At 40.9% G+C, this 13,231-nt stretch overlaps 1 long non-coding RNA gene across 1 annotated transcript in view; it reads left to right on the forward strand.

The window, feature by feature from the left end:
• LOC309385989 overlaps positions 1 to 13,231 on the forward strand; it is a 60,598-nt gene that overhangs the window by 23,790 nt on the left and 23,577 nt on the right. The window lies entirely within an intron of this gene.

Genomic DNA, 13,231 nt, shown 5'->3' on the forward strand with positions numbered 1-13,231 from the left:
GTTCTGAGCACACATGAAAGAGCAAAGAGCTAAATAAGCAATATGTGTCCTAGTGCCAAAGTACAGTAGCAATGTGTCCTCTGTTATCACCTATGATAGGAGTGCTTCGTTGCCATCTATACATGTTGCTGTGGGAATGGGTTCTCTGCATATTGTATTCACAGACACAGCTTCCTAGTGTAGCATAAGCCAATACCTCTTCACAAGGAGAAATACCACTGTATACTTCAATCTTCTATAGTGCCTGTTTCTACATGGACAATAGTATTTTTTCCACTACAGATGATGGTTGAGAATGTTTATTGTTGTTAATTTAAATTTTAATAGGTCACCTGCCATGTAATACATCTCCAAATGGCACATAAAACTGGAAAATACCTTAACATGCAAAAACATATAAAGCACAAAATAATAAGCACTTTTTCAAAATATTGAGGTGAATACAGTTTCTTCATGTGCCTAAATGGTAACCAAGTTAGTATGATCTGGCTGAATGATTTCTAATAATTCAACTAGGCTGCAGGCCTTTAAGCTCTCCGTGCTCCTCTCCCACATGGGGTTGAAGGCATGAGTGAATGCAAAAGTGTTTAATACATGAATGGCCCTGTCAACTTTATGAATTAACAAGAATCACCTGTAATATAAAATTGTATGTTGCCCAAATATCAACAACTCTTAAAGAAACAAACCAGTTCAATATTATGTGCAACTGAGGGAAATACTCCAGTTGTTTGCATACCTGAGAAGCCATAACATGTAGGTTTAAAAGACGATACAGGATCAGCTCCTTGGGGCCCCAGATCTTGGTGGTCTGGTTTGTAAGTGGGGGCCTTCTCTGACTTGAAAGACCCTTATTCTTCAAGTACTCTGCTTTAGGGGACCCTGATAACTTGTCAATCATACTTTTATGATAGATAGATGTTCTTCAGGGAATCTCCAAAGAACCACATAATTCCTTATCCTGGGCATTTAAAAATTTTAAGCAGCTCCAGGGGCCTTGAAGAAACAGGAAGAAACAAATCAGGAATTTGCAATGTGGATGTTTTCACAACCAATCTACATCATATTTGTTGTGATTAATTCCTTTTGGTAATCATTTGGAAGTGTTTGAATGGAAAGGTAGTATGTAAATTTACTACAAGGAAGGAAAGGAAGGAGAAATCATGGCAGTGGTATTACTATCACCAGAGAAGCTTTATTTAATGAAATCCAGCTTCTAGTGGCTATTAAAAACATCTGAGATTCTTCCTTGAATGGCTGGCACTCCTTCATTCAAGGTCTGCATATCACATTAGTCAGAATTTCGTAGTTAAAACCAAAGTCTGATTACTGGTGTAGAAACGAACCCATTTAGTCAGATGAATGGCAGAGATTTCTAATGTGTTTTGACAGGATTATGATCTCTAATGGTAGGAATAAAGTAGTATGTTAAAAGGATGTTAAAGTAGCAGGCACTGCTAATCAATTAGTGGGAAATAAAATATATCACAGAGGTGTTTTATAAAAAGAATAAAGACTTCTACATAAGACATGTCAGGATATGGTTTTACCATCAGGTTTTAGTTGAAAAAAGATGAGGAGAAATATTTATTTTTAAGAAAACTATTGTCCAGGCAACAGAGAAAATGAATATGTCAGAGGATTACAAAAACTTGAGGTTTAAAGTAAATCATACAGCCCTAAATGTTTACTCAGAAGAGCCTAACTCAGTGATCACATATGTGCATGCTTTTTGGGCCAGCAACCCTGAAGAGGAACTGCCCAGGGGGCATGCATCAGAGGTGAGTTGCTCCCAGTTTGGCCTGGATCAGCCAAACCAGTAGTGATGGTGGTAGGAGGCTTCACCCACCCATCTGGATGCTTCTGCGCATGCACAGAATGTCCCGCACACGAACCAGTAGCGCCTGGATTTGAAAACCACCTCTGGTATGCATGAACTAAAAATGAACTTCTGGTTTCCAGCATGTGCATGTTCACTGGCCAGCTAGTCTTCCGGTTTCTGTCATGCATGTGTGCACGATGATCAGCTGGCCAACGCACATGCTCACACAGGAAAATGGAAGACCAGCTCTTACAGTTTCCAGCACTGCTGCATACATGAAGGCCAGCTGATCACTGCAGGCGCATGCAGGCCATAAACCCGGAAGAGGAACAGGCAAAGTCGCGCATGCCAGGCAACATGGCTCCATGTGCCACTTCGGGTACACATGCCATAGGTTCACCATCACGGGCATAACTAATTCTATAATTAACGGGGCTTCATTCAGATAAACAGGGTATAAAAGTGCAACCTAAATGCCAAATTTCTTTCCCAATGTAGAGTTCTTGGTGTTCTCTTGTCATTTATTGCCAATGATTTAGATTTTTAAATTTAGTCAAGAGAAGTAAACATTAAACAAAAGTAAAAATTCGGGTTTTATCCAGAAGTATATCATATACCCCAGCTGCAAGGAGGAAATGTCCTCTGATGGCCCTAGGTGGCATATAATTTTGATGAACATGAGAAAGTGTGAGTGCCAAAGTTGGTGAGACAAAACTTATCAAAACATAATGCAAGTGCTCTCCATATTCTAGGCTAAAAATGAGTACTGAAACTCAAGAGTAGAAGAAGGATGCACAATTTAAAACTTGGGGCTATTGTAAAAGGACTCGATCACTTGATTTTGCAGTGCCTAATTTTCTCCACTATTACCCTTTCCCCCAAAAAATAAGACCTCCCCAGATAATAAGCCCAATTGGGCTTTTGAGTGCATGTGCTAAAATAAGCCCTCCCCAAAAATAAGCCCTCCCTGAAAATATTGCAACATAGCAGCAGCTGTGAGGTGACCATGCTCTCAGCCTCCTACACCTCAAAAATAATAAGTCCTCCCGCAAAATAAGGCCAAGTGCTTGTGTCGGGGGTCAAAAGAAAATAAGACCCTGCCTTATTTTCAGGGAAACACAGTAGGAATCTTGGCTCAATAATAAGAACTATATTCCTTCCCAAGTATTGTCCTTGACTCTGCTGAATCCTGGGTCCCTAGAGAGGAATGTACTACAAAGCATAAATTGACCAATATCACGAAGGCACTGAAGGTCAATGTCTATTAGCTTAGCCGGTGGTGGCCATGGCATATATGGAAGACAGCAACTTGGAATGTTGTCTGGGTTTCTAGAGAAAGTTGTTGCTGTGCTCTGGTGAAGCTCTGACAGGAAGAGTGAATGAGCACTTTATTTGGGAAGCCATGCAATTCCATTTTTACAGCCACCAAAGCTGCTTTGCAGTAATAATAGACATTAAGTGCTATTTCTAATATATTCTTAGCATAGATATTGTTTCTTTTAATACAAATATCTCAGAGAAAACTTTGGAGAAACCTCAGCCCTCCGGTATGTGACAGTTTTCCTTTTCACATAGTTCTCCACTAAATAGCCCTTGTCCTTCGATGTTAAACCTTTCTTCTGGGTACAAAATATTGCCCGCTTCTGCTATAAAAGTACAGAGGAGGAATACAAATGTTTTGCTCAAGGAGGAGGGGTTAATAATAACTGCCTTTGGAATCTGCATGTATGCACCTGCGTGTTTGTTCATTATCATAACATGTCATGATGTTTTCTTGGCTTGGCTGATGCCTCTGCAATTCTGCTAATTCAAGACATCATTCATTCATTCAATATCCTAATGAGTCTGGGCAGTTTGCATGCTCATACCATGGATGTCATCCCAGATCAGCCTTATGCTGATTGGCTTGGCTTAGTGAACATCACACAGCCTTTTGGTTTGACTTCATTTACAGGTCAATTTTATCTCAAAAGGCTGTATAGGAGAATCTTTAGGGACATTATGCCATATTTTCACACATAAATTGATCCCAACAAGGTGAATATGCTGTTTTTCACCATTTAAGTATTCAGCATCTACATCAATCCATTCCTTGACCTCAGACTGGAGATGACTTTTCTATGCAATTATATTTTTTAATTCATTGGATTCATTTCAGCAGTACTTTCATTAGAGGATAGCAGCTCTCCACAAGAAATCACAAGAAGGATAACTTATTTTTTTTAAGAGTGCAGCTCCAACCCAGCTGAGATTATAGTTGTTCCTATAATTAATACAACCAAATGTTTTAAAGTCACCAATTCAACAGTTTTTCGTTATGACTTGTAATGAAGAAAAGCCATTTTACATGTGCATTTCTGTTGCTAGATACAATACAATACAATACAATACAATACAATACAATACAATACAATACAATACTATAGTAGAGTTGGAAGGGACCTTGGAGGTCTTCTAGTCCAACCCCCTGCCTAGGCAGGAAACCCTATACCATTCCAGACAAATGGCTATCCAACATCTTCTTAAAGACTTCCAGTGTTGGGGCATTCACAACTTCTGGAGGCAAGCTGTTCCACTGATTAATTGTTCTCACTGTCAGGAAGTTTCTCCTCAGTTCTAAGTTGCTTCTCTCCTTGATTAGTTTCCACTCATTGCTTCTTGTTCTGTCCTCAGGTGCCTTGGAGAATAGCTTGACTCCCTCTTCTTTGTGGCAACCCCTGAGATATTGGAACACTGCTATCATGTCTCCCCTAGTCCTTCTTTCTCTTAAGCTAGACATAGATATATCAAAAATTGTGCAAGATCTTATTTAAAAACAGTTTAAGCTGCAACACCATGAAACCTCTTTCTCATCTTTCAACCTAATCCCTTTTCTCATTTCTCCATTTTCTAATAATGTCCTGTGAAGAAGAGAAGTAAGAGGTGGAAGTAGAGAGACTTTCGATGTCCTGAATTTTGCTTGCGTCAAGAACTCCAACTTAATAACATCACAACTTTCTTTCATTTGCATGGATCTGAATACATATGAGTGTATTTGTAAAATTGGCAACAAAACAGTATCAAGGGTAGCATGTCAGCAGGAGCTTGTACTGCATTATGGAAGGGAATTGCAGTTCCAGTGAGCTAAAGTTCTTTTGGGGAAATTCAGCCTGCTTGAACAATGATCCTAGTAAATATTCTCGTAGGAATTCAAAAGGAAAAAATATAAAATCATTCCAAGTGGAGTTTTTTTCTATATAGGAATAAAAGGAATGTAAGTCTCAGAAGATTGCAATTTGTAGAGGTCCCAGTCATTTGAATAGAGCTTATTCAGAAGAAGTTCTTTCCATTTCTGCTGCTGGTTATTATACAGTATAGGAGACATTACATAATAATCAAAAATGTAGTGAATATATATATAGAACATTAAATCAGGACTGGAAGGGACCTTGGAGATCTTCTAGTCCAACCCCCTACCCAAGACAAGAGTCCTAATTCTATCCTGGATTGTCGAACCTTTTCTTGATCTATACCAGTAAAATCTCAAGTTAATGGACAATTCAAAAGAAGGGGATATCTGTAGGTCTATTGAAACTGATTTTATCTTTTGCATCAATTTACATCATTTTACTATTAACACAATCATCTATAATTAATACAAATGGCTTCATTTGCAATAAAATTTTAACAGGATGGGTGTAAAATCAGAACTAAAATGTTTCCATTGTATCCAAAGTCCACTGAATTAAATTTATTTTAATTACTAACCAGTATGTCATTTAATTATAACTCCCCCCCCAATGTTTCTATCCCCTTCCTTGCACACAGTTGGCATGCATGCCACCAAAAAAAATCAGAGTACAAATAGTTTTACCACTGCACTTTCATTCGAAAACTGTGTAGTTAATGCAGTGCTTCTCAAATAGTGGGGCAGGCCCCCCAGGGGGGGCGCGAGGCTCCTTAAAGGGGGGACTCAGCTCAAATTATTTTATATATTTTTGTTTTGCAGGTTAAAGTTTTTTTTAATATTGTGTTCCTTTAAATCCTGTGCTCCTTTAAATCTTTTCTGCTACAGTTAATAAAGCTATTCTTTGTTGTAAATTGATCCACATTTCTTTCTTTTTTTATTCTCTTATACGTTAATAAGGATACAGTGTTATGCAGAGGTGTACTTATAACAATTTTATAGACAAATGATACTATTTACAGTCGCGCGGGGCGCGCGAAATGTTTTCTTCTTCCTAGGGGGGGCATGACAGAAAATAATTGAGAAGCACTGAGTTAATGTTTGAAAGGGTTCCTCTGTTATAAGGCAATTTTCAGTAGTTCCAAAGACTTTCTCTTCCCAATTGTGTTCTTGAACTGTGTGCAACTCTGGTCTAATTGGATGGATGACTAACAAGCACTGGACCCCAGAATCAATCAGCCGGCCCAGAAAATAGAATAGATCTTTTCTCCATAACCATCTCCCATCCTGTTATAGGAAACCTGAGTGAAAAAGAAAAAACAGGCAGTATCAAAACAGCATGATCACCTGCTAGCATTTCTGATTCTTGCATCTTCTGCTGCCGTTCCTCATTCAGCCTCGTTACACCGACATAATGAGTGGAAAGCACCAACACAATTTCCTGAAACATCGCTCACACAAGGTGTGCCTCCTACTTGCACTGCTGCTGTTAGTTGGGCAGAAACTGGGATCTCTTCTTGGGTACCAGCCTTTACATTAGTCATAGTCCACTTTTTTTCCTAAGCTCTGAAACCAGAGAGGGAGGTTAATGGACAGTGGACAGCATATATCATTCTAAATATAGATTTATGCATTCTTCCTCCATTTTTGCTGGACCAGGATTTGGATGGCTCCTAAAGTTTATGCACTGTATACTCCCGGGATGGTGAACCTGTGGCATGCGTGCCACAGGAGGCACGCGGAGCCATTTGTCAGGGCACGTGAGGCATTGCCCTGTCAGCTGGCCAGCGTGTGCATGCCTTTTTTAAAAGGCATTTTTCACCCTCCCCAGGCTCCAGAGGCTTTATAGGAGCCTGGGGAGGGCGAAAAGAGCCTCCCCCACTGGAGCTTTAGGAGCTTCCCTGAAGCCTCCGGAGCGCAAAAAACTGGCCCTGTGGGCAAACAGTAAGTTCAGGAATGGACTTCCGGTTTGCTCGGAGGATTGGTTTAAGCCCTCCAGAGGCTTCAGGGACCTTCAGGAGGCTTCCCTGAAGCCTCCGGAGGAATAAAAAGGACCCTATGAGCAAACAGAAAGTCACGTCCAGAAGGTTGGTTTAAGGCTTCCGGATTGCTCGTAGGGTGGTTTTTAGTCCTCCGTAGGCTTCGGGGAAGCCTTCTGAAAGTCCCTGAAGCCTCCGGAGGGCTTAAACCAACCCTCCAAGCAAACCGGAAGTGACTTCTGGTTTTATCGGGGGGTCATTTTTTGCCCTTCAGCAGCCTCAGGGAAGACTCCTGAAGGTCCCTGAAGCCTCCGAAGGGCCTCTGAGGGGGGCGTGGAGGCTGTTTCTGACCTCCCCAGGCTCCTATAAAGCCTCTGGAGCCTGGGGAGGGTGAAAAAACATGGGAAAAAGGGGGGAACACCTCTCATGCGTGCATGTACACTGGGGGGGGTTGCGCATTGCATTATGCAATGCACGACCCCCCCTGTGCTCCTCCCCTATGGCACGCAAGCCAAAAAAGGTTTGCTATCACTGGTATACTCTGTAGTTGTCTAAAGGACAATTGTCTCCAAGTTCAATTTCCGGAAGAGGATTTTAATTCAATTTAAAAGATCACTGCCTATGTAGCTCTGATAAGTCCTGAATAGAATATAAACTGCCCCTGCATTGTCCCTCTACCTGGTTGCTGTAGATTATGGTTCAGTGTATTGTCTGATTTCAGGAATTGATTAATTCAATAACCAATATATAGCTTCTAAGTATTAAATGTATTGTAAACTGCCTGACAACTGGATGGAAAAGTTATTATATATTTGTATACCACTGGTCCATTGGAAGATATAACTGCATACACATAATTATTTTAGTTCTGGGTTATTTTTGAAAACAAAATTAGTCATTTGGAAACAACTTAGAAAAGGAAGGCACCTTTTCTCTCACCTCTTCTTCAGTCTATTTTTGTATCCAGTCACTCATGGTACCATAGTTTGATTAGCCACTTGGAGAAGCAACTGAGCGCCAACAAAGACTGACATCTCCATTTACATCTAGAGTTCAAGTACCAGTAAATGACGCCCCCCCCCCCCAAAAAAGCCCGTTCTTGCCAAATATATGCTTCCTAGAATCTAAAGAAAATGGACTGGGATGAAAAAAAAGAGCCTAGACATTAGAGTTGTAGCTTTGATGAGACTTTTCATTCTTCTGCTGAATTATCAATGAGGAAACTGAAAGTTCCCTGTTTAGTCTGCAGTTGTGCTGCCTTTACATTAAAGCAGAAACCTACAGAGGTACAAAACATATTTCTGTTACAGCTCTGGGACCACATGGTAACATTGTTTATCTAAGCTTCTTCATTCTGGGATATACAATGGCTGGGTGATACTAATAATCATTAGTTTGGATAACCTCTGTGAACTAGCTGCTCTCATTCATTGCAGTTTCATTGGCTCAGTGCTGTCCCGTGTCTTCAGATCCAATTCAGTTTTATTTTTGTAACAGATTCACCGTACTTTCTATTTCAGCACAGAGGGACCAATGATGTCTCATTTTAAATCTAAATTTCTTTTAAGAGAATCAATTTTGAAATCCTTCGTTAGGAATAACTGCAGACTAGTTAATTGCTTTTTGATTGGCATCAGGCATCACAACGGAAGCCCTTTGGAAATGTTTTAAGTGTGCAGGTTGGAATGGAAAATGGAAAATGTTTTCTTCTGGAGGTGGTTTTTAAATAATTTATCTCCATTGGAAGCAATGAGATATATTTCCATTGGGTTGGAAGCATAGAGAGGAGCTGGAAAAGGGCCTAGGGTCTTCAGCCTGTTTTGCAGCTTCCTTCCTACACAACCTGAGGTTTTGTCAGATTCCCTTTTCCCATATCAGAAAAACTAACCTACTATCGGTTTCTGGTTACTCAATGGAGGGAAGCTTAATTACTGATTTGTATTTATTCAACACTGAAGCAGGATAGTTGTCTACTAAAAAATGAGGACAATCAAAGTTGTAAGCAAACCCCAGCAAGGAATGAAAGGGAAACTTTTAATTTTAACTGTTAGATGGAGCTTTGCTAAATTGGGCTCCATTTCAACGTCAAAAATAAAAGTTGCTATGAAAAAAAAGGAACATCTGTATTCATTTCCAGGGAAGTATAAAAAAGCAGACCCCCCCCCCCCTAAATGATATGCTTAGAACGTGTCCTTCGGGCCATCGTGGTGAAGCTATTAGAAAGGGAAAGAAAGGATAAAGCTATGAACTATGCTCTAACGGCAAAAGATACCATGTGAGTGGCTTTTGTTGAAGCAGAACAAGGCCTGCAGATATAAGGAAGGAAGCTAACCACAACTTGGACTAGGCAGCTGGACTCTGTACTGCAAAGAACTTCATGTGAAGCTGTAACTAATGATGAAACTCTGCCCAACACTTCCTAACAATTCAAGCCATTATGTCAGAGCTCTCTTGTGTTTAGCTGTGGCATTGCCAATGGAAATTGTGTTGTAAGCCTTTTGGAACATTCTACCGTCTAGGGTCAGATCTATACCTATCCTCTTATCTGCTGCAGGAGCATGAAGAGATTCCATGCTGGAAGTTGCTGCTGGGTTGATGGTAGACTCTACCTCCCCCCCCCCCCCAACTTGCTTTCTGCTCTCCACCAGTCCATCTTTCTTATTGATTTATTTTTTATTTATTTTATTGTTCTATTATTTTATTAGTTTTATTTATACTTTTTTTATTGTTGTAAACTGCCTAGGGTATCCCCACAGGCTCCAATACAGGTACTCCTCAACTTATGACCTCGGCTGAGCCCAAAAGCTATGTGGTTAAGTGAGAAATCTGTCTCATTTTAAAACCTTTATTGCACAGTTGTTAAATGACTCAGTGCAGTTGTTAAGTTAGTGAAGTGACATGGTTGAATCTGGTTTCCCCCATTAACTTTGCTTGTCGGGAGGTCACAAAATATCACATGACCTTTGGACACTGCAACCATCATAATTATGAGTCGGTTGTCAAGCATCAGAATTTTGATCATGTGACCATGGGGATACTGCACTGGTCATAAGTGTGAAAAATAGTCATAATTCACTTTTTCAGTGACGTTGTAACTCAAACAGTGACTAAGCGAACTCGTAAGTCGAGGACCACCTGTACGTGGAAAAGCCTGTCCTAATGAAATGAGTATTTTTGTGACTCGTCTTTGGGGGTTTGATTTTGACAAGCTCTTCCAATAGAAGATATGCAACAAGACTTTGGGTACGGAGTCTTCTGAAAGCTGGAACTGTCAATTGTTTGGCAGGAAAAAAGGTAGAAAAGAGGAGGGAAGGAAGAATCAAGCAGAGACTCTGTTGAATACACTGAAAATACTAAGTTCATAACCAGGATTTTAGATGTCTTTTAAAAATGCTTCACTTGTGCAATTCCAGCTGCTGACTGAAAATGATAACTGCACCCTCTCCTTGCTTAGCAATTGCAATTTGTTCTATCATCTTTGTCATTCAGCAAAATGGTTGCAAAGTAAATACCTTTGTGCAGGAGAGACTGAAGATCACTGGTTGCCGCCATCTCCTTTAGATGAAACAAATGTTGATTCTTACCTGAACTTTGTTTCTCAAGATACTGCAGGAGGGGCCACTGATGGGAATATTATCACATCCTGATTGGTCCAGAGACTGAGTGGTATTTTTCTGTAGCCATGCCACTTCTTCTCTTGGCTCCAGTTAAACGGCGCAGTTATGATTTTGCTGACATCCTTCAACAGACAAGCGCCCTCGGGGGATGTGGCCTTTCAATTGACGCAACCACAGTAGGGTGGTTTAAAAATGAGGCCATCGCTGCTGATTTAATGGCCCACGCAGATGTCTGGAAAGCCTTGTGCAATATAAGCTCGGCCCTCTTATCCTCGGCCTTAAGCTTATTGGCGAGAGTAAGGCAGAAGAGATTGTCAGGGCCGCTACCGGGGCATCTATAGCTGGGACCTGAAGGGCCTGGGAAAACCTCTGATCCATGTTATAAAACCGATGGTTGTTGCTGCCCGGGTTGGGAAAAGCCCCATGTCGAGACCATTGCTTTTTAACAACCTCCAAAAATCCCTAATAGGGATAGGGGGATAGGGATGGAGAAATCTCATGCTGAGCAAACCTGTGGGACCTAACAGGGGATGAAGGGAGGGGGGGAAGAGACAGGGCTAGAATTCCTAGTTGGTGATCTTGACCTGTGGGAGAGAGTTAGGCCTACCGCCCTGCATCTCCTTCTGCCTTTCTGCCCATGCCACCCTCTTCTGTCTCACTGATCATCTCTAACCATAGCCCTGGAAGGGCGCTGAGCAGCCAAGGCCTTGGTGGCTTTGGCCCTGGTATATAACCTTGGAGTCCCTCTTCCCCCAGGACTCAAGTAGCCTGGCAGCCGCCATCTTGTTGGACCCTGCCTTGGGAGTATTCGCCAGGCGAGTATTCACTTGGAGAATGCCCCTTTGCTTCCGATGCTGCTCAGCTCTCTGACAACCACCCAGGTGTTGTGACTGTAACAAGGAACAGCAGCTGGCTCCTGGAGCACCTCTGGTCATCTGGAGCCTTGGAAGCCTCACTGGTCATGCTGCAGAATGGTAGCACCTCGTGGCCTCACCCAAAATGGCCACCGGCCGCTGTTTGCTCCTTGTGGCTTCCCCAAAATGGCCATCGGCCACTCGCTGCTCCTCTGGATGGTGTGGTTCACTTTAATCAGTGCCAGCATTTCCTGCTGAATGGGCCATGGCTGGCTGGGGAGATGCAAATCCCCATTAGGCTGTCGTTCTCGAAGCCTGTCACCCCCTGTTGAACGGGGACTTTTTAGGCTCCTTGTGCCAGGGGAGCTGGAAAATTGCTGCCGGACCGGTCTTCTAAGGACCTGCAAGGTGGCAGTGTTAAACAGCCCCTAAAAGTAGCCCATAGCCAGTTAACAGCATTTGGAATTTGAGATTGCCAATTAAACGAATTAAACACACCAAATTATATTTTTCCAATTCTCAGGATCTAAGGAGCCAAGGAAAAACAGTGTTCTATGGACCAGACTTAGAGGAAAACTGGAGCCAAGAGAAGGAAAGGTGTGGCTGCAGAAAAATACCACTCAGTCTCTGGACCAATCAGGACATGATAATATCCCATCAGTGGCCCTTCCTGCAGTATACCCTGGAGAATTCTCCAATTCTGTACCTGACCCTTTTTTCTTTTTTGGTTCATCCCTCGCCCCCACCCCCATAGTGAGATTGCACAATCCTATTATCTCTTCCTGAGCTGCTTTTCTCTGCAGTTCAACACTTTCCTAAAAAGTGTTAACAACAAATGAACAACCTTGGCTGCGACCTTCATTCGTTAATCAGAAGCTCTGTTCCCTTTCAGCGGCTGCGTGAAACTGACCACACCTTAATCAGTTTCACACTGAAGGTGTGTTTTTTGTGAGGCCATGAAATTTGGCTGGAAATGTACACATTTTGAGAAAATGATTGTTTTTTATTACTGTTTACTACAGCCATATTTGAGAATAGTCACTAATTGAGGAGTAGCTACTATGCACAGGATTACTCACACTCACACTACCAAATATATTTGTGAAATTACTTTGGTTCCAGGAGTAGCTTCATTAGATGTATCACAGTGTTTACTAAATTTAACTGAGAATGAATTTGAACTATTTTTGAATTCTTCATTTGAACATGGGAGATGGAATCAATGCTGATTTTAAAATGTAAAATTAAGTATTTTTCAGACATAAAAGTAATTATAGCACAGTCTAAGATGGGAATTTGGGAAGAACATAAGGTAATCAGCTCATTATCTCAGGAAAGAAAACAATATTAAATGCTATAAAATTGTGACAAGGAATAAATATAACATACTCCACAAGGCACATTTTGGCAGATCCAGGTGCAGAATAGTATTTGGCTAAGATATCAAAAGTATAATTCATAAAACGTATCTTTGTAATTTTGGAATTTGAGATTCTTCCCAATATATAAATCATTTCAAATATGAATGATTTGTAAAATTAATATTTCCACAACACTTGAAAAATTAAGAACATTCTATAATAATATTAACATTGATATAACTATAATGATGAGGATAATATCAATATTACATGAAGATAATAACAATAATAACAATGGAATCTTGGGATACAAAACCTGCACAGTTCACCAATTCTTTTAAATTCTTTACACAGAACCAAAGGAGGATGTTTTTCTTTTTGAAAAAATATTTCTGCTAGAAATATAACCTCCATTTATGATTTAGCAAAGGC

Source organism: Natrix helvetica (genome assembly GCF_964273705.1).
Source record: "Natrix helvetica genome assembly, chromosome: 2".
Lineage (NCBI taxonomy): Eukaryota > Metazoa > Chordata > Lepidosauria > Squamata > Natricidae > Natrix > Natrix helvetica.